General features: G+C 40.8%; 1 protein-coding gene across 4 annotated transcripts in view; it reads right to left on the reverse strand.

Annotated features, from left to right (window-relative positions):
• Fer (FER tyrosine kinase) overlaps nucleotides 1-23,186 on the reverse strand; it is a 346,826-nt gene that overhangs the window by 312,984 nt on the left and 10,656 nt on the right. Inside the window, exon 1 of one of the 4 annotated variants that reach the window (XM_052750229.1) lies at nucleotides 19,328-19,454. The exons of the other annotated variants lie outside the window; for them this stretch is intronic. The gene's annotated coding sequence lies outside the window, so the exon portion shown is untranslated. Of the gene's footprint in view, nucleotides 1-19,327; nucleotides 19,455-23,186 lie in introns of those variants that run through there. 4 annotated transcript variants of the gene reach the window in all.

The raw sequence follows: 23,186 nt of genomic DNA on the forward strand, positions 1-23,186 counted from the left end.
ATAAAGAAAGTCTAATCTATACTGAGTATTCTCTCTCAAATCAGGGACACTTATTTTAACACAGATGTTTTATTAATTTAAAAAAAAAGGATGTTTTCCTTTATCTAAAATTATTAAAGAGAGTCTATGAAGTACTTCATTGGAGGTTGGCAAATAAGCTAATGAAACTAGGTGATAAAAGCATGGGCAAGTGAGATAGCTCAGGGCAAGGGAACTTGCTGCTCAAGCCTGAAGAGCTGAATTCAGAGCCCAGAACCCACAGAAAACCTGGACACAGGAGCACGAGCATCTGTATTTCCTATGGGACATGGGAGGGGGACTCTCCAGAAGCTCTAACGCCAGCTAGCCTGGCACGGGCAGCAGTAACAAGAGAGACTCTATCCCAAGCAAGACTTAGAAGGTGAGGACTGGCACTTGGAGTCCTAGTAAGATTTATCCAAATCACTTTACAACTCACACTGCATCATCAGAATGTCTGTACAGTGATAATATGAAATAATCAAATGGCTAAAACAAAATGATCTCAATGTTTCTCACCTTCTACATGCTTCTAGCAGTGAGAACGAGACAAAGCCACACTGAGCAAGCAATAGCCATGGTTCCAAACCCAAAATTAACCTTGCATGAACAAAGTGAGTTTCCTTTTCCAAAGCACTCCAATAGACGGAAAGATATAACCACAAAGACAATGCCATTTACTACCAATTACTAGGCCACCCCCATGGTCAAAACACATGTGTCTCAAATTTCTGCTAAGCTCTTTCTGCTTGAAAATGTTGTCTCAAGCTCAATGCAAAGAGAGAGTCAAATTCAAGTGAAACAGCTCTGGCCTGGCCAGCCTATCTGAACTGCTTTAGTGGATGACAATCTCCCCCTGGGAAGTCTAAACAAATGGAGAACGTGTTTGCTCTTAATTTAACTGTTACATCATATGTCAATAAATCTACATGAAGTAGTAACATGTGCAACTGAGAAGGACAGAATTATTAGCAGAAATTTTAAAGGAATTGATATAAGTCAACAGGTATTTATTGGGTAACCAACAAGAAGTAATTATTAGGAACATAAAGGTAAATAAAATCTGGACTACAGCCTTCAAACAATTTACAGTGAAGTAAAACAAGTTCACAGGTAATGACAATCCAACTGATACATTCAAAAGTCACTCAGCAAACCTACATTGAGCACCTATTTGTCATATATATTTCTTAGTGACAAAACCACTGAGATGAATAAAGTTACCAAAACACAGAGACAAATGAATGACAAATAATTCAATGGGGTGTACAATGGGCTCCTGAGGAAGGACACACAACACTCCTCCAACCCACTCAGGAAGGTACGCATGACTGAATATAAAAATATGTGCTGTGAAAAGACATGAGGGAAAAGCAGCACAGCTAAGTATAAGGCACAAAAAAACTCAGGAAAGAACGGAGCTGGAGGCACAGATCAGTGGGAGAGCACGTGAGTGAGGTCCTGAGTCAATCCCTAGAGGGAGGGAGGAACGGAAGGAGAAAGGAAGAAATGGAGGTAGAAAAGACAGAGGAAGGAAGTCTTTTCAAACCTTAAGGGGTGTTAAAAGAGAAGTATGGAAGTAGAGTCTGTTTATCTCTTTAGTAGGAAGTGGCTTTGGAACAGGAAGTGCTAACTTCAACCCTAACACCTAGCAATGGTGCAAAATGTACTCTAATTATCCTCTTGAGAGCTCAACTTTCTTTTCTTTCAAAGAGATGGCAGAAACCTATTATGCAGAGCTTTGTGGGGGTTAAATGAGATTAATAAGGCATCTGGTAATTAAGGTACTTATTAAAAAGTGGCTTACTAAAAACCATGAGAGAGCGCAAAGACAAAAGATGGAAGAGTCCATGGAGGAGAGTTACTTTTAAGTACAAGTTCTAATTCAGTCAAAGGTACAAAGGCGGGAAGACAAGGAAGATACTTAAGCAGAAATGTAAAGAGCAAAAGAAAAGGCTCAAAAGATGAAGTATGGCACAGGACCTCATGCGCTCTAAATTCTAGATATATAGCTATCTAAATGCCCTTTAACCTTTTAGCCTGACATGATCAATTATTACAAAAGAATGAAGTTTTCAAGTCAAGGCCAAACAAATTTCTACTTTTCAAGAGATTAATTCCATGAGAGGAGTCAGAATGGCTTCCAAAGTCCCTCTCTGTACTTGGAACAGGCTCAGCAGAGGCACACCACTCTGTGGTGACTACTACAGGCACATCTGCCGGGGTGAAACAAACAGGCCACGGCAGCCCCCAGCCCCCAGAGAGCCAGACTCAGGAAAGCCAACATTATGCTAATGTTCAGAAAAATTCCTTCCATTCTTGACTTCTTCAGGTAATTTAGTCTTTTATCAAAAAGAAAAACCTAATCCCCAGATCCACCCTTTAATCAAAGTCTCATATTTCTACTTTAATTCAAAATTGTAAACATCTGCACAGATTCCCTAGGATTCCACTACAATTATAAACCAGCTTCCCCAAATCTCTAACCCACAACTCCAAGAGTCCATGGGTGGAAGCATCATCTTCTATGGTTAAATTTAACTGCCAGCATGACACAATCTGGAGTCATCTGGAGAGAGTCTCAGTGAGGGACTGTCGAGATTAGGTTCTCCTGCGGGAATATCTGTGAAGGATTATCAGGATTGCTTTAATTGAGTTAGGAAGACGTGCCCACTCAGGGTAGCAACAATCCCCACGCAGGAGGTCCTGAACTGTGTAAGACTAGAAAAGGAAGCTGAGCACTAACGTGTGCATTCATTGCTCTCTGTGATTCCAGATGTGACGTGACCAACTCCCTCAAGCTCCTGCCCCTCTTTGACCTTCCTGCTATGACCGACTGTAATTCTAACCTAGAATAAACTACAATTCTAACCTAAAATAAGCCCCGTTTTTCCTAAATTACTTTTGTCATGGTATTTTATCACAGAAGTAGGAAATGAAATTTGTATCTTCTCCATCCCCATATCCACGAGCCTAAGAAAAACAGAGGGAAACTGTCCAATTCCTTGGTGACATTTCCAAATCAAGGAGACTTGAGCCTACCTCAAGCAAAACTTTCTTCTTCTGAGAATAAAAGGTGAGAGAAGGATCAGAGAGGGTAACAAGGGCAAACAGGATCCAAGTATGTTATATTAATGTTTGGCACGGTCACAATGAAACTCACTCTTTGTACAATTAATATACACTAATTTAAATAAACAGGCTTATCGGTTGGGGCTTAATAAAAATGCTTTGTTGTGGGTCATTGTGGCTTTAACCACAGCACGTGGAAGGCAGAGGCAGGGAGATCTCTGAGTTCAAAGCCAGCCTGGTCTACAGAGTTATACAGTGAGACTAAAAATATTAAATAAAAAGACAAAAAAAATGAAGAAAAAGAAAGGTTTTGCTGTCTAGAACAAAAAGTTCCTTATCCTTTAAATTTTTATTTTGAAAATCTGAGATTTATACCATTTCACTGTATCAAGCCTTACCCTACTTTGCTGTTGACTGGCTCCATATCTGTCTCTTAATCTTCTACTTCATTCCAACTCCTAACCTTTTACATTTTTTTCTTTTTTAAGACCTTCAATTTGCCTCTATTTCAACTCTCCAATGATTCTAGCTATGGCCTAAGTCTAAAACTGTTTAACTTCTGGAATGTAAATTTTCAGTTTCTAGTTTTGAGCCATAACTTACTACCTTCCACCTCTCTGCACCCTTAACTCACCTACTCTTTGATCTCACCACCATCCACCATCCACCAACCAAACTCTTCCTGAAATTTTATTGTCACTCCGAGACTAAGTAAGCTTGACTCTCAGCAACCCAGCCTGGGATGCTTCTAAGACAAAAGTAGGATGTTGTTCTTATTATGCAAGGATTACGGTGTAAATCTGCACCATCCAAAGTAAACAAGGGTATGCATCCTTCCCTGCCTCTTTCCATACACATATTGAACTGATCAGCTGACTTCCCGTGATTACCATCTTTCTGCTGCACTTATCCTAATAAGTCCCAACTCTGAGTTCTTCTTTACCTTCTCCAGCTCTGTTGTTACAGTTGTTGTTAAAAGCCTGGGTTACCTCTGTGTTGAACGATGGAGAGATGGAGAGACAATCAGCACTCCCCTTAATGATGGAGAAGTTCTCTGGCCTAACACCATGTACATGGGTAACTCTTACTAGGATGTGGAGACTGGTCATGGCATCTACTTCAGGAGACTTTTCTGCACTTGCACTCTGTTATCATCAGGCTCAATAATAACAATAATCTACTCATGTTCACATCATGTTTCTCAAAGTCAGTCACACTGGTGTGCATTCACAGAGGTCTCAGTAAATCTCATAGTTCTACTTTATGATTCACTGTGTACTTATTACACAATGTATCAAATGAAAAAAGATTACACTTTTAATTCAAAATAGATTAAACGAACCAAAAGGAAATGCTTGTAAGGTAAAAGACAGCACTAATAAAAACTGGCATGTGTTCTCCTCAGCCTGAGCCTGTTCTGTTGCTGTTATTGTTGGGGGGCTGTTTTTGTTTTGTTTTATCATTCAATACTCTTAGACTGGAGAGATGGCTCGACAGTTAGAGCACTTGTTCTTGCACTGGACCTGGGTTTAGTTCCCAGCATCCACATGGCAGCTCACAACCATCTGTAACTCCAGGTCCAGGAAATCTGACACCCTCTTCTGACTTTATGGGCACCAGCACATACATGGTACACAGGCATGCATGCAGGCAAAATATTCAGAGACAAAACAAAAAACTAAATAAATTTTTGAAGATTCAATTACTCTTGTTTTCTTCTTGTTCGCTATGATTCTGTTCTCTTATATTTCTTTTTCTAAGATTTACTTTTATATTTAATTCTGGGTATATGTGTATGTCTAGGGGGCAGGTATTCATGAGTGTGGGTGCCTGCAAAGCCTAGAGACATTGGTTCCTCATGAACCTAGAGATACGGGTAGCTGTGAGCCGGCCAACATGGGTGCTGAAACCAAACCCAAGTCCTCTCAAAGAGCAGAATGCACTCTTAACCATTGATCCATCACCACGTTATATTTCAAATACAAGATTATGGCCAATAAATTCTGAAGTATACAGAGTAGAAATAGAAATGAAACAATAAACAGGAAAAGCAAGCTTTAGAACATATCAAATACTAAATTTAAAAAACGATACACACATAAAAGGTTTTTTTTTGGAAATACATGTTTTAAAAGTCCAAATTGATACATATCAACCTTTAATACTGATTGTCTTTTAAAATTTTTTAATGCATATGAGTATTCTGTCTCCATGGTGTCTGTACACAATGTGTGTGTAGTACCCACAGGGGCCTGAGAAGGGCATTGGATCACCTAGGACTTGAGCACAGACAATCGTGAGCCACCATATGGGTACTGGGAATTGAACCTCTGGGAGAGCAGCCAGTGCTCCTAACCACTGAGCCATCTCTGCAGCCCCAAAGAGTGTGCTTTATAAGACTGAATGATTGAGAAGATAAAAATGAGTGCTCAGTATAGCTCAGTGGTACAATGCTTGCCTAGCAGACATAAGGCCCTGTGTGCAATGCAAAATACCATAGGGAAGAAGGAAGAAGGAGAGAGAGGGGAGCTGGGGCCATCGATGGCTCAGGTAAAGGTGCTTATGTGCTAGCAAGCCTGACAACCTCAATTCAACCTCTGAAACCCACCTGGCACAATGAAAGAACTGATTCCTGCAACATGTCCCCTGGTCCCCACAGATGCACCACAGTGCACACATGCATGCACACACACACACAAACAAATAAAACTTAAATGGTGTGTTTAAAAGACGGAAAGAGAAAAACTTTGATGTTCTTATGGCTGTGGCAGGAGAGAATCTTGCTTGCTGCCCTATGACCTCCACATGCACATGGTGGCGTGTGTGCCCACCTCAAATATAAAATATAGATAAAAATGTAACATAAAAATGTTTTATAATGCATGGTTAATAAACACTTTTGTTATAATTCACTTTTGTGAATTACAGCAAAACCAACCAATTTCCGGGCAAATTATATGCTACTTGTTGTGATTTGAATATGAACTGTTCCTCGTGGGCTTACATGTTTGAACACTTGATTCATAGCTGGCCACGCAGGTTCTGAAGGCTGTGTAACTTTCAGAAGTGGAACCTTACTTGGAGAACTTATCACTGGAAGCAAGCCTGGAGGTTTTATAGCCTGGCCCTACCTCCTGTTCACTCTTCTAGTTCCTGACCGAAGTATGACCAGCTGCCTCCCATGCATGCTAATGATGGACTGTATCACTTCCAACTGTAAGTCAAAAGAAGCCCTGGCTTCTTGTCATATTTGGTCACAGCAAACAGAAAACTAACTAGGGGCTGGAGAGACATCTCATCAGTTAAGAGCACTGGCCACTCTTCCAGGGGACCCAGGTTCAATTCACAGTTCATAGCTCCCACATGGCAGCTCACTCATCTGTAACTTCCAGACCCATACCTGATTTCTTCCAGCCTCCATGGGCACTAGGCGTGCATGTGGTGCACATCCACACACATAGAATAAAATAATTTTTTTAATGTTAAGTAACACACCACTCACATTAAGATCATAGATGGGCTGGGCAGCAGTGGCACACGCCTTTAATCCCAGCACTCAGGAGGCAGAGGCAGGTGGATCTCTGTGAGTTCGAGGCCAGCCTAGGCTACAGAGTGAGTTCCAAGAAAAGGCACCAAAGCTACACAGAGAAACCTTGTCTTGAAAAAAAAAAAAAAAACAACAACAACAAAAAAAGATTATAGATGAGTGCAAATATGCAAACAGCTTAATATGAAATATTCTAACATCTAGAGTAAAGGGGGCTGTCCTAGAAGCTAAGAGCAAGCTCATTTTTGTGCTCACTCTCTTACAGAGAGAGAGAGAGAGAGAGAGAGAATAATAAAACCTGGAGAACATCAACAATATTAAGACTCTGAAAACACAAAATTGAATTTTAATTGTACTTAATAGTAAAAATTATTTCTCCCTCAGATTCCTTTTAACTAAGAGAATGCTAATGTTGCACATATCACAATAGCTACTTCTCTGAAAAATCTCCCATGTGTTCCCATAACAGACATTTTAATCCCTCTCATAGGATGTTTCTAGCTTGTGGTTACAGTATCTTTAACTCCTTAAACTTCACATAAACTAACCTTGAGAAGGACGGTGTTAAGACCAGGGTGCTAGACATAAATACAGCTGTCTGCACAGCCTCCTCTTTCAGTGTTGAAACCCTACCATCTTAATCATGCACAGAACTTTGTTGTGGGATATTCCATCACACTGTGAACCCCAAGACTGAATTAATTAAATAAAATCAACCTTGGGTCAGGAGGAAGAGCCAGCAACTAGTTGACAGAAAGTAGTCATATAGAGTCAGGGAGTATAGAAGACAGATAGATGCACAGGAAGTAGCAGGTAGTAGAGTGTGTAGGTCTTTTTTGGTGTGGTGGAACAGAAGGATGCTCTCTTGCTGGGTTGCCAGCTAAAAAGGAAGGTCAGTTGGTTGCTTCTCAGTCTCTTTGAGCTAGTAGGTTTTCACCCCAGAATCTGACTCCCAAGTCTCATTGATAAATAAAACCATAGATATTTAGGTAAAAACCACATTTGGCAGCAGTGACAAGAGGCAGTTCCAGCAGGGCATAAAAGTCCAGTCAGGCCTCAGAGGGGCAATGATTGCAGAGCCACAGAAGGTAGCTGAAACAGCAGTAGATTCAGGTGCAACCACAGTGCTGGTGATCAAACCACAGAACTTAGTACTCAGGTAAGCTCTGTTGCACGGCAATTTCCTCTGTCATAAAACCCTCCTCCATCCTGGAATGAAGGCCATTAAGACACAGGAGTTCTAAAGGAGAGTAAAATATTCCATCCTACAAGGAAGCTCCACAAGACACAAGGTGTTCTAAAGGAAGGTGAAACATTCCACTCTGCAAGAAAGCTCATTAAATTCAGAAAGTAAACAACTCAGAGGTTTCAGAAAGTCCCTGAAACTGATCAGATTCAATAGGCCCCTCTTACTGAACATACATGGACAGTAAGGGCTGCTGAGAGACACTGAAACAAGTTGATGTACCTAGAAAAGGTTCAGACCAGACAAGCAACCTAGAGGAAGCAGAGACCAGCCCAGATACCTGGAAGGGGATCAAACAACTGAGCTCCCTGGAATGGAAACTCTCTAACCTGTAGAACTGCCTGCAGCTATGCAGTGCACTCTAGGTTCCAGAGTTCATGAGATGTCACCCATGCTGGGGTGACGTCACTCACACTGGGGTGGGCTTTTGGTGATACAGCTAACTTTGAGTCATTTATGCTCTAGTAAACAACTCCAATAAACCCAAGTGGTTGACAAAGTAGACTTTGATGGTATCCATACTTTGGTTTGTCACTGGTTCTCTATCTGGGTGAGCAGATGTTCGTTCATATCTCCCCAGGAATAATGTCACACAACACTCTCTCACCTTTGGCTAGTGGTTCTTATTCAGTGATCAGTAAGCCAAGCCTGGCCCAAAATCTGATCCACCTGCTAGCCCCGCATAAAGATAGGCAGAATCTATCGTACGTGCTTCAATGGCTACAGCTTTTGGTCCTGGTTAAGTTGTAAGAAGTTTAATAAGCCTGAACTGCCTGGGCAGGAGGAGTGGGAGATCAAGAAACCAGAGACCTATATCCTTCAGATATATGACTCCAGTGTGGTGATATATTGTGTACCCTAATAAACTTGCCTGAGGATCAGAGGACAGAGCCAGCCACTAGATTAGACATAGAGGTCAGGCAGTGGTGGCACACACCTTTAATCCCAGCACTTGAGATCTTATGCCTTTGCTTGGGAAGCACACACGCCTTTAATCTCAGGAAATAATATAGCGGGGCAGAGAAAGGTAAATTAGGCGTGAGGAAACAGGAACTCACTCTCTCAGGCTGAGGATTTCCTAGAGGTAAGAACTAGTGGCTGGCTGTTCTGCTTCTCTGATCTTTCAGCTTTCACCCAAATATCTGGCTCTGGGTTTTTCATTAAAAGACCATCTAAGACTGGAACGACACTCCAGGTCTAAAGAATCAGGCCCTAGAGCTTCTTCTCCACAAATATGAGAAATTTAACCTGCAAGCACATACACATGTAAGTCTCAATTCCAGCCAAATAAAACAGGGGACAGGATACTGCTTAAAAGTCACCTGTAAATGCCTCCCAAAAAATACACTAATCATCCCTAAGGAAAATCAGTAAAATCTGTGAAATCCCAAGGCGTTATAAAGAGGAGTGCTCTCTAAATGACAGGGCCAGCCAGGGAGCAAAGGTCCATAAATCTTGTCAAATGCACCACGCTCTGGCTGTATCTATTGACTTGCCTGTATGAAATTTACATTTTAATCTATTTTACACTTCAAATAGTGCCTTTTTCCAAAGACATATGCCGAGCTCCCACGGCTTCCTGATACTCGGTTTCTAGACACACAGTCCTAGACAGAAGGGGTAAGCAACAATTAGAAGGTGGAGAATGAACAATGAGGGCAAACTCGAGCAGACTTCCAACTTAATTTCAAATGCTAGTGCAGTAAAGCAAATACAAATCTCTAGCTTTAACTTAATACAACCAAATGAAAAACGTAATTCAGCTAATATATATTTAAAATTTGAATGGTATTCTGAAAAGAAAAAATACTTAAGACCCTTTGATCACCTACAACCTCAGAGAATTAGAAGCAAAAAGCAAATTGCAAGTTTTAGGTAGATAACATTCCTAGAAACCAGATACTTCCCAAAAGAGACATCAAGTAATCTGTGTTTTCAAACTCTAACCCTTAAGTGAAAAACCAGGTCATCAACAACAAAGAAACAAACAACCCAGCAGGGGACTGTTTACCTCCTGTTCAAGAGTCGTGAGAACCAAATGGATGCATGAAACCTGACTGAATCCTGAATTAACACTACTGCAGGCAGGGCAGTGGTGGTGCACGCCTTTAATTCCAGCACTCGGGAGGCAGAGCCAGGCGGATCTCTGTGAGTTCGAGGCCAGCCTGGTCTGCAGAGCAAGATCCAGGACAGGTTCCAAAGCTACACAGAGAAACCCTGTCTTGAAAAACCAAAAAAAAAAGAAAGAAAGAAAGAAAGAAAGAAGGAAGGAAGGAAGGAAGGAAGGAAGGAAGGAAGGAAGGAAGGAAGGAAGGAAGAAAACAAAAAACAAAAAATCACTACTGCAAAGAAAAGTTCTCAGGGATAGCTGATGAGGCCTGAACACAGAACGCCACACAAAACACTGCTGTGGTTTGGATATACACGTCCCTCAAAATTTCCTGCACTGATCCGGAATGTAGAGGCTGGACAGTTGGGGGAGTACAGTAAAACACTGTCTTCTGGTCATGCCACAGCCGTGGCACTGAGGAACTCACAGCAACAGTGATTACCTACATAAGACCCGCACAAGGTGAGGCCAGCCAACAAACCAGCATAGAAAGCCAACGGACCTGGGAGGCAATTCATGGTTCCTGGGAAAGAGCATCATTATCTTCAATAGTACAGTCATTGCGCAGTTGCCAAAACTCCAGGAAATAAATCCTAACCCATGCAAGCAATACTAACTAAACTCAGCAGGTCACAGAAGCAGACATGAAAATGGGAAGGGTACTTGTCAGGAAAAAGGACATCGGGAGGAGTGAGAAAAAGAACATAATAACATGAAAATGACCAACACGTGAAATGCATGGAAGGAATTACCAAAAAATAATACATTTTTAAACTACTTGGGAGAAAGTGTGAGGTTTTAATCATTTTGTGTGCAAATGTAATTAAACTTGCTTGGCTTGACATATGCATAATAAAATGACCATATATAGTATAAGATACCATTCAGATGAAAAAAAATGAAATTATGAACTTTTATACAGGAAAAGATGACACTGAGTGAGGTAACCCAGGCCCAGAAAGACAAATGTCACACGTTCTCTCTCATCTGAGGCTTCTAGCTCCAGATCTTCAGATGTGAGTAAATATCCTGGAATAACTGAAGAAACCAGCAAGGTAAACAGGGACCATTGCTGGGCTGGGGTGGAGAAGCAACAGAGAACGAAACAGCAATGTATAAAGTGATCTGTTGGTGAAAACAGGAAAAATGGGGGGAGGATAAATAGATAAATACAAAAATAGGAGAGGACAGAAAAATAAGATGTCTAGATGTCATAAGGAGACTAATGATCCACCTAAATAAAACCTGCAATATACGTTAAGTGTGTGTATAAATATGCATATATAGCTTAAAGGAAATGTTGGCATCTGGGCTGACAATGCTCCCTCCAAGAGCCAAAGCCCATCTAACAAAAACCTCACTAACAGGTACGAGAAGTCCTCTTTTGAGCTGTTGGTCAGGACTGTCTAAGAGACTCCTTAAACCTACAGAATACTGCTACTGTCCTTGGTTGTCCCCCAGAAGTAGAAGGTAAATCCCTATTGCAGAAGACATCATGTGCTTTGACTCCCGAGCTAGAATTGACCTGAAAGTCTTCTACCTAAGGTCTAGTTTTCATGGTACCAGAAGGTGCCAGGTAAGCTTCTAAGGAGGAAAGCTGCCAACTGTTCTACCCAGGTATGGTGTCTATGAACCAAACAACAACCAGTATGGCATACTAACTCTAGGGGTAGAGTAGTGCCACACATGCCTTGGCCATAACCAACAGCTCTGTAATTGGACCTACAATCTGCTCAAGAAGAGGGAAACTGTGCCTGGCACTGGAAACCCAGCCAACTACCCGGGGCTAGTGAAGTCATAGATCTTGGCCTACAACTGCCGCTTTACTGAAACAGCACAATTCCTAACTACATTCTAAATATTTATCCTATACCCACAGGTAAGTATAGTCTTCGCCCCTCAACAAGGAAACTCATCTTTGCAACCGATGGAGACCACTACAGAAAACCACAACAAATTAAAATGCAGAGTTGTAGAGTCCAGTACCAGTGGATACATCTATAAACATTCCCCCAACTAAAGCTTAGAGAACACTATGGAAATGGGGCAGAAAGTCTGTAAGAGCCAGAGGATCAGGGAGCTTGCTGTGAGACAGTGTCTCCTAATAATGTCAGGAGCTCCACCCATACGGTCCCACCAACATGACTACCTAAACAAGAGGCGAACAAAGACAATAGACATTGACAGGCTGGATGGGGAAAAGTCCACAAGGCCTCAACCTTACTACACAAGGAACTACAGGCAACCAAAGATGCAGAGAGCAGAAGAAACAGTGCTGTGGAATAATGCTTTTGTACACTGGTTTAATAAAACGCTGATTGGCCAGTAGCCAGGCAGGAAGTATAGGTAGGATAAGCAGACAAAGGAAAAGGAAGGCTGAGTGAGGAGACGCCTGCCTGCCATCCAGGGAGCAGTATGTAATGGCACACAGGTAAAACCACGAAACATGCCGGGCGGTGGTGGCGCACGCCTTTAATCCCAGCACTCGGGAGGCAGAGGCAGGTGGATCTTTGTGAGTTCGAGGCCAGCCTGGTCTACAGAGCGAGATCCAGGAAAAGGCGCAAAGCTACACAGGGAAACCCTGTCTCAAAAAAAAAAAACAAAACAAAAAAAAAAAAAAAAAAAAAAAAAAAAAAAAAAAAACCACGAAACATGTGGTGACATATAGATTAATAGAAATTAGTTGCATTTAAGTGTTAGAGCTAGTCAGTTGTAAGCCTGAGCTAACAGCCAAGCAGTTTTAATTAATATAAGCCTCTGTGTGTTTACTGAGCAGCTGCGGACCAGGTGGGACACAGAAATGGCGCCCAACATGGGGCAAGAGTTTCCACCTAAAACCTGAGAAAGCTTTTAAAAAGGGTTCTAAAATGGAGCCAAGAGCAGCTTCCTAGTTGTGTCTCTCAGGAAAGCTGTGATACAGAGACAATGTGGTGTGCGGACTTCAGCTACAGTATGGCGGGTTTACGACACATGGGCTTGAGCCAAACAGCATGGCAGATTCCTGCAGTAGTATATATAGAGGTATCTCCAAGCCGCACATTATGCTGCATGGTAGATTTAGCCTTTGCTAACAAAGACAAAAAACAAAACAAAACAAAAAAAGGTTTCTGGGCTACACTCTGCTTTGATAAAAGCATAGACCCACTGCTTCCCAGAGCTGGCTGTGAGACTGGTTCCCAGAGCTGGCTGTAAATGTAGTTCCATCCTGCTGGAAAGCTGGGGTGAGTGGAGTCAGCAGCTAAGGCTGCTGCTTTAGTACTAACCACTGCAGTTTAGAGCAATAGATTCACAGACAGATTCAGATTGAATAAGACTTTAAATGGTTTACAATGTGTGGAAAAATGTATGTAGGCTTGGAAGAGAAAAATGAATAAATATAGACAGTTATATAAAAAAGTTTTAAAAAATAAAGTCTTTAAAGAGATAATGAAGGTAATATAAAAAAATAAGCCACATAAAGATGGAAATTACACAGAGATTCTGGATTGTGTTGTCTTTGGGATTTTTAACTGCAGAAAGATACTTGATTGTAAAGGCTACTCAGTTAAATCAATGTGTATATTTTAAAAGTATCTTGACTTAAAAATTTGGATCTAAGAATATGTTGTTTTGGAAAGGAGGCTCTGTTTTTGTTTCCACAGAAAGCAAAAGATTTGTTCCAGGTTAAGATGGATCAGATTTGATCAGGATAAACCTTAACAGATGGTACCTATCAACAAAAGTTATAGATGGTCTACCCAGGAAATGACCATTATCTCAAATTTTCTCAGGATCCCCATAAGAATACAGCGCCCTTTATCAACAGAAAGTAGCCTAAAAAACTATGACCACATTCCCAAAAAAATGGATTATGGATGTTTGTCTTTGTTTAGGTTGTTGGTTACAAATTGTTATTGGTCATAGTCAATAACTTTCTAAAAGAAGAAAGGGGGATATGATACAGAAATATAGGATATAGATATGATAGGATAAAAGGGTGAATTGTTGAACCTACTTTTAAAGAGCAACTTGTTTAAAATGTTTTACATTGGTATAGATTTTAGTTTATTGATACAAATTTAAAGTTAATTTTGTCATACTGAATGTACATTTCTACTCTTGTTTAAGATACTATGTTTATTTAGATTGTAACTCATTTAGATTGTAATGGATAATTAAGAAATACAGATTATTAGTCATCCATGATAATCAAACTTACAGTCATATTAGTTAAGTTTTCAAGGTATACATAGATATATTTCAGATACATAGGTAATCTTCAAATACTTCAAAGACCTACAAAATATGGCATTTAAAATGTTTTAAAAAACTTAGACTTTCCTGGACAATGAGACACATCTGCTCCTGGCAGCACCATTTACTTCAGAGAGGAGGATAGATGTCAGAGACACTCCATATGGAGTTTATCTTCTTCTTGACAAAAATAGCCATTTGGACAAGAAACTGTTCTTGCCTGGACTGTTTGACAAAATGTATCAACTGGACATGCAGGACCGATAGGAAGGTGACCACTGAACTTTGCAAGGTGAGATGGTCCTTCAGGTTCCTGCTTCGCAGAAGAAACTGCCAGACATTCTACAGGACACAGAGAAAAATGCCTGGGAGACTCTAGGCCTGTGGGCTAAAGATGGATGCCCCAACTTTACAGAGGAACTTTGGATGACTGTCCAGACAGCTGTCTCTGTCATTCTAGATTTCTGAAGTTGCTTACAATGCTCCTCCTGTTTACTTAGATAATATTGTATCTTTCTGAGGTCTTTGATGTAGTTAAAGACTAGATAGTTATAATTTTCCTTAGTTATGATAAGAGATCATTTAGAAATGAAACCTTAGACTCACAAATATAGGATAAATAAAATATTTTCTTTGAATTTGCCAAATATAAGTAGACTAGATGTTGTAACTACAACTCTTGCTTGATAACTGTTTTGTTATATATAATTTTACTATGTTAAAGTTAAAACTTTCCTTTTTAATTAAACAAAAAAGGGAAAATGCTGTGGAATAATGCTTTTGTACACTGGTTTAATAAAATGCTGATTGGCCAGTAGCCAGGCAGGAAGTATAGGCAGGATAAGCAGACAAGTCGTCTGGGAAGAGGAAGGCTGAATCAGGAGATACTAGCCTGACGGATAGGGAGCAGCATGTAATGGCACACAGGTAAAGCCACAGCACACATGGTGACATATAGATTAACAGAATGGGCTGAGTTTAAGTGTAAGAGCTAGTCAGTATAAAGTCTGAGCTAATGGCCATACAGTTTTTAATTAATATAAGCCTCTGTGTGTTTACTTGGGTCTAAGTAGCTTCAGACCAGGCGGGACACAGGAAAACTTCAGCTACGAAACAGTCTTCCCCAGGAAAGAGCACACTAATTGGTTATCCAAAACCAAATGATCGGCCCTGAAAATGTACATATTAGTATTATACAGTCTAAGTGGGTTGTATTTATGTATTTAACAATATATGCGTACATATATATGAATATAACAAGTCAATTAAAAGAGAGGCAATCAACTTGAAAGAGAGCAAGGAATGATATATGGAAAGATTTAGACGAAGGAAAGGGAAGGGAAAAATGATATATTATAATCTCAAAAAATATAATTATAAATAAATCTCCTTGGCTCTCAAACAAACAAACAAAAATCTGCATTGGTATTTAACCTCCACAATGATATAGGAAGAAATGAGTGCTCTCCTCATAAGGATATGCCTAATGCTCACTAAAAAGAGGCTTCAGGGAACAGCCTCCCCACCTTTCCATTCCCTCTTCAATGTGAAGACACTCATTGTCATATATGAGGAACAGGCCTTCATCAACCACCAAACCTGCCAGCATACCTTGATATAGCATTTCCAAACCTCCAGAGATGTGATTAACCAATTCCTGTTGTTTATATGTTAACTAGTATAGGTGTTATACTACAGCATCACAAATGGATTAAAACAAACATCAAACATACTTCTTAATGAATGCTAATTTTTTGTATTTGACCTCAATAGTATGAGTATATAGGAAATTATCCTTATTTGCCTTATTTGCAGAATCTGCATGCTAACAATTAGTTATGGTAATTTTTGTTTGTTTTTGTTTTTTGAGAAAGGCTTTCTCTGTGTATCCCTCACTGTCCTGGTACTCACTCTATAGACCAGCCCAGGCTACCTTCAAAGTTAGAGATCCCCCTGCCTCTTCCTCCCGAATGTTAGGATCAAAGGCATGCACCACCATGCCTAGCTTTAGTTGTGATGTCTTAATATGGTTTCAAACTACATAAATATGTAAAGAACGAAAACATGGGCAAATGTTAGAGTGAATCTAGATGACAAGAAATATACCCACATTCACTATCCTATATCTTCAGTTTTTCTGCAGCAAGACCAACTGTCAAAATGAAAGACTGAAACAGAAGACAGAATGAGAGGAACCCAGGGTGACTGGGGCATAAGGAGTAAGACCAGACCAGTCCTCAAAACCCTGAGGACCAGCTGCAAGACCCTGGGCAAGTCACAGAGCCCTTCAGGATCCCCTTACAGAGAGGCCTGGCTAAGCTCCAAAGGTACAAGGCAGCTCTTAAATCCCCAGTTTCTGCCCTGATCTCTCAGCCTTACAACTCAAAGATTAAAAAAAGCCAGAGAGATGGCTGCTCTTGCAAAGGACTTGAGTTTGGTCCCCAACACCCATGCTGGGCAGCTCACAACCAACTGCTACTCCAGGGGCAGAAGTCCAATCCCTGACGGCCATGGGCACCTGTGCTCAAATACACACACACACACACACACACACACACACACACGTACGCACGCTTGCAGTTTCTTGCAATTTCTTTTTTCTTTTCTCCTTAAATTAAATTTGAAGAAGATAACCACATGAAAATAGAAAAACATATAGGCCAATAGGACAAAAGGTAAGATTTAAAACATCTAACCAAATGTCTCTTACACAAAGGACAAACAATAAACATTAACTCTTCACTATGACAAAACACCTAAAACTCCCCTTCAGCAAGGGGCTAGAGAGTTGACTTGGCAGTTAAGAGCACCAGCTGCTCTTCCAGAGGACTGCAGTGACTCACAGCCATCTGGAACTCCAATTCCAGATGATCTGACACCCTCTCCTGACCTCTGTGGGTAGCAGGCATGTATGTGGTGCACATGCCTACATGCATGCAGGCAAAACATGCACACACATAAAATAAATTTTTTTAAAAAATGAATCCTTCAGAAAAGAAACAAAGATAAAGCTATTAATAAATTCAGAAGAAATGAATAACACAAAGTCTATTTATTTTAATAACTACTAAATTTCAGTTTTCACCTCGAATATCAGTCCTAAAAAAAATGAATTAAAAAGTGCTCTGAGGAGAGGACCCAGGTTCAATTCTCTTGCACTCACGTGACATCCCACAACTATCTGTAACTCCAGTCCCAGAGGATCCAATGGCCCCTTCCAGCCTCTGCACGCAGTGCACATATGTGGTGCAGACGTGCGCAGGCAAAACACCCATACACACAAAATAAAAAAAATTGTAAATGCTCTGATGAAATCATACAATCAAGTTTATAATAAATGAATCTTCTATGAGTCTACACATGCTAGATACATTAAAAGAAGCTTAATATTGTGTGTGTGTGAGTGTGTGTGTGTATGTGTGTGTGAGAGAGAGAGTGTGTGTGTGTGTGTGTGTGTGTGTGTGTGTGTGTGTGTGTGTGTGTTAACATGATAATGGAAAACCTTCAAACTAAAATAGTCTTAAAATTACCCACCAGAACACTGAGGGGTATACTAGAAAGACTTCCTACCGGTGACAAGGAAGATCTCACTTTTAAGAAAGAGCAAAGTAAAGCCACTTACAATATAAAAGTAAAGACCAGTTACTTTCCCTTCCATCAAGTCCCTGAAGTCATATGAAACTGTACCCATAATTACATGTCACACAGAGCTTTAGAGGCTCATGGAGAAGTTGGGGGCTCACTCTTAAATGATAACACGGGGTGAGGCTGGGCTAGCTCAGACAAAGAGAAAGCTGGCTGTTCTAAGGTAAGGAGTCATCTGAAGAGCTTGCCAATGACACGAAAGACAGGGTGCTAGGGGATTGTCCTTCTGTACGCCGCGAATATGTGTTGCTATGACTGGTAATTAAGAAGCTGCTCTGGCCTATGGTGAGTCAGGTTATAGCCAGGCAGAAAATCCAAGAGAGAGACAAGAAGAAGAAAGGCAGAGGCAGAGAGAGATGCCAGCCTACCCCTCAAGGAACAACATGCTAGCAAACTGGTAAGCCATGCAACACGTGGCAAAACATAGATTAATAGGAATGGGTTAATTTAAGATATAAGAGCTAGCTAGCAAGAGGCCTGCCATAGACCATACAGTTTATAAATATTAAGCCTCTGAGTAATTATTTTGTAAGTGGCTGTGGGGTCACGGGCCGGGCAGGACTAGAGAAAACCTTCTAACTACAACAGGGAATCCGAGGTGCTTTCCTTTTTCCTTCTCTTCTCTTCTCTTCCATCAAGATTTACATGACTTTGAATGTTTCTTGGGTGTAAAAGGGAAGAAAATACATTCAAGGATGAACAGTTTTTTGTTTGTTTGAATTTAAGTACCTGTTAAATGCTGGTATCACAAAGCAGAACACAGAAAAAAACTACCATAGGATTAGCTAGTATACAAAAATGGACTTAACAGGAAAGCTACAAATAATAGTTGGACATGCTAGAATAAAACACAGGTTCTCACTATGTAGCCCTGGCTGGCCTGAAAATTGCTATTGACCAAGCTGGCTTCAAACTCACAGAGATCCACCTGCCTCTGCCTCCTGAGTGCTTAGATTAAAGGTGTACACCACCAGGACCAGCGTATTTTTAATACATACGAGTTAAGGCTTTGTTAACAATGAATTTTATACACCTTTTAATTAATTATGAATTTCATTTCATATCACTTCAGAGTCTTTCTGGAAACACAGAAATACAGAACCCAGAACAAAGAATGAGGTTTTCAAGAAGAAAAGCATGTTGAGTTTGGTTGTCAGGCATTTGAAAATATAGGACTGGTGGGCACACAGGGTAAAGAGGCAATATGCGGACTGGGATTCTGCCAATCAAAAGTATTAGCTGAAAAAAACTAATCAGATCACAAGTGCCATATGCAAAATGTATTAAGATAAATGACAAGCAAAAATAAATTACACGCGAAGTGATAGTAGCCTTCTGAAGTATAATAATCTAATATAAAGAGCACTAACATGTTAATACAAACTACTACCGGTTAGGGGATACACCAAAAACCCAGGGTTTTAGCAGTTTACTAAGAACAGTAAAGTAGTCCTACCTTACTACTAGCATTGCTGGCCATGTCTTAGCTAAAGGAGCAGATCCATGGTGAGGAATTACACACTAGGGATGAGGAAGTCACTTGGGAAAGCGTGCACTGAAGTCTCACACAGTGGTCATAGGTCTAGCCAAAAGAACTGAGCTGTAAGAAGAAATGTAAGGAGTCAGAACGACTCACTATGGAGGAAAGAGATAAACGTGTGTGTGTGTGTGTGTGTGTGTGTGTGTGTGTGTGTGTGTGTGTGTGTGAAGTGGAGTAAAGCTCTTTCTAGAAACTGCCAGTTTTTCCCCTCGCCAAGGAATACCACCATACAGCCCGAATTTGCTCTCTCTCCTTCTCTCCTTCTCCAGTTGCCTCCATAGATCGATGCTTGCTCCTTTCTTTCCCGCCCAACCCACCCAGCTCCCAGTTTTGATGAGGCTACTCTCGTCTTTCTCCATTTTCAAAGCATAAACCTAACCTCAAGCTGGAAGCACAGCGGAAACGGTGAGGTACTACATTTATTCTAAAAATGTTATATGTGGTGGGGGAAATCTCAGGCGGCCCCACCCCTAGACAAAGAACTGCATGCGGATAACACCTGTTGAAAGGTAAACAGTCATCCTTAGTAAGTGTTCCCGAATTTACTATCCAATACCAAGTGGTCAGCCCGGAAATCATGTACATACATGCAACAGTAAACAGGCCCAGCAGATTGTGTTTATATATTTATGCACACTCGTGCACGCACACACATCAAATATAATCAAAGAAAAACAGGCCATGGATTTGAGAGGGAGTTAGGGGAGACTCAGGAAGGGTTGGGGGATAAAAGAGAAGGGCCAAAATGATATAATTATAACTACAAAAAAATTGGAGGGAAAATGTCACAATCTGAAGAAGTAATTAGGTACGCAAAAGATGACAAAGGGTTAAGGAAGATCTTCCCAACAAAGACATTATTTTTTGTCTCAAATGCTTCAGTTTGCCTAAGTATATTCCTTGATTGGCTGCTTTTCTCTCAATTCTCGAAAATGGAGGTTCTTTTAAGAGACCTCTTGGTCGTGGGTTCTTTTCTTCATCACTGATGTTCATATACAGTGGCCCCTTTGAACTCACAGGGATTAGTCCTGGGAGCCCTACAAACAGCACAGAGCAGGGGGCTTGGCTCCACCCGTAAAGGCCCATGCTGACACGCCAGCCTGAGTTCAGATTGCCAGGCCCCACATCAAGGGCGAGATAAAATGGGAGGCAGACCGCAGACTACAAAGAAGCTTGAGTCAGCTAACCTGGAGAACCCAGCACAGCCCGGCAGAAACAAGAGAGACCTTGCCTCAAAACCAAAAAATGCAAAACCCAAACTCCCCAAAGTTGTCCTCTGCCCTCCACATGCACCCCAACACACATACACATGAAAATAATTTTAAATAAAATAAAAAATAACAGAGGTGGCACAGTATTGCATAAAAACTGCCCACATCATCCTATATGCTTTAAACTGTCTCCAGGGTACCAATATGTTACAGTGTAAATGATATGTATCAGTTGTTATATACTATACAGTATTTTGGAGGAATAAGGACAAGAAAAGAAGAAATCTGTACATGTACAATACAACAAAATTTTTTTTTTTTTTTTTTTTTTTTGGTTTTTCGAGACAGGGTTTCTCTGTGTAGCTTTGCGCCTTTCCTGGAACTCACTTGGTAGTCCAGGCTGGCCTCGAACTCACAGAGATCCGCCTGCCTCTGCCTCCCGAGTGCTGGGATTAAAGGCGTGCGCCACCACCGCAGAATATTTTTGAGCAATGACTGAATCCACGAAAACATCTACACAAACACCAAGGGCCGTATGTATGCAGTCTGCAACCTTATGACTTTCTCATCTTCTGTTTCTAAGGCCTGGATTCCCTATCTACACTCCTCTATCCTCTCTTCTCCCCATTTCCACCCCACCCCCTCGTGTGAGTGTGAGTGTGTGTGTGTCAAGTGGGGAAGCCAGAGGACAACTCTGTGGAGTTGGTTCTCTCCTTCCACCTCCATGTGGGTTCTGGGATTGAACTCTGGTTCCGACTTGCCCAGCCAACACTTTACCCAATAAGCCATCTCTCTGGCCCCACCTGGTTTTTGTTTGTTTTATTTTGTTTTTGCCTGTTCTGTGTTCTGTCCTTCCCCTTTTCACACATATCAAAAGAAATACTTGCTTTCCTTCAGTCAGGAAAGTGACCAGCTTTCCCAGTCATATTCTCCAAGTCTTTGATTCTTCCAATGATCTACACGTTCCCAAAGGTACCTTCACTGCCTCCAAACATTTTATTTCTTCTAGATTTGGCATGGTTCTCAATGCTGACATGACTGTGAATCTAATCTCCGTATAATTTAAAGTGTCATTAAATCCCCTTCTTCCACTAAACTGTAATTGAGGGAAGGAACTTCTCTCCTGATATTGTTACTGTCCTCCACAACACACCTGAGACACAGTAGCCACCAAACAGTGTAACTGAGTGAGTTACATCATAAGGTAAAGTACAGTTCTGATTAGCACATAGTGGTATAAAGTAAGGCTTTGAATGAGTTCTTGTAGATGGTGAATGTATAACTTAAAATGATATTCAAATAAGAATTTAATCATCACTTCTTTTATACTCTTTCAGAAAAGCATACCAGTTATACTATAGTAATACAGTAATTGGGAGGTCAGAAGACAGCTTGTAGAGGCGGGGGATCTTCTTCCAGCACAGAGATTCCTGGGATTGAACTCAGGGCCTCAGGCTTGCTGGCAAGCACCTTGACCAGCTGAGCCATCTCACTGGCTCCCAGTTTTTAGGTTTCTTTCCTTTTTTTCTCTTAGATTTTTTTTTCTTTTTAGGCAGGGTCTCACTAGGTAGCCATGGTTGACCTGGAACACACTATGTAGACTAGGCTGGCCTCAAACTCACAGAGATCTGTCTGCCTCTGAGTTCTGCCTGCCTCTGCCTCCCGAGTGCTGAAATTAAAAATGAGTGCCACCATGCACTGTGTACATTTGTTTTTATTTATGTGTGTGGATCTATGTGTATGACACATATGTACTAGTCCCCATGGAGCCTAGAAAAGGGCATCAGATACCTGGAAGATGGAGTTACATGCAGTTATGAGTCACCTGACATTGGTACTGGGAACTGAACTCAAGTTCTCTGGAAGAACAGCAAGTGTTCCTAACCTTCAGTATTCCCATTTTTAAGATTTCTATGGAATAAAATACAGTAAGTGTGCACCAATGTATAATAGCACTGTGTAAATCATGCTCCTTTCCAAATACACCCCCAAATCAGAGCAGTCCACTCAATTCCTAAGATTTAAACTTTCGCTCTCTTGTCATGCTGTAACTGAGTTATTTAGAATCTCACATTTTTGTCTTTTGCTGTGGTATGGAAATGGTCATGCTCAACACACTACATGAAACAGAGAAAACTATTCAACTGGATCCCATGCTCAATAGCGAGCAGCCAAATGTTTCCTCAAGACAGCTAGTCAAAGCGCCAATGTGTTTTCTCTTCATCTCTAGGTCTTTTCTATAATGTTGTCTGTGAAAAGGCATTTTCATAATATTGAATGGATTCATTTAAAAATGGGTAACAACTTCACTGATGACATGTTCAAACAGAACTTTATTATACTATAAATTTGTGAGTAAATGGTATGTTCTTTGTATTACTTCATATGCATTACCATCCTTACCAGAACCTAGCGAAGATTCCCACACCACAACTGAAAATGTGTAAGTCCTTGTAGCACACCTTAATCTTCCCCCACTGACTCTGTAATGTCCCAGGTTCTCATCTCTAACACACTCAGACCAAATGGAATTCCATTTCTCAACTGTGTTTTTCTTCACAAAT

Source organism: Peromyscus californicus, unplaced genomic scaffold (assembly GCF_007827085.1).
Source record: "Peromyscus californicus insignis strain IS unplaced genomic scaffold, ASM782708v3 Scaffold_21__1_contigs__length_65335640, whole genome shotgun sequence".
Lineage (NCBI taxonomy): Eukaryota > Metazoa > Chordata > Mammalia > Rodentia > Cricetidae > Peromyscus > Peromyscus californicus.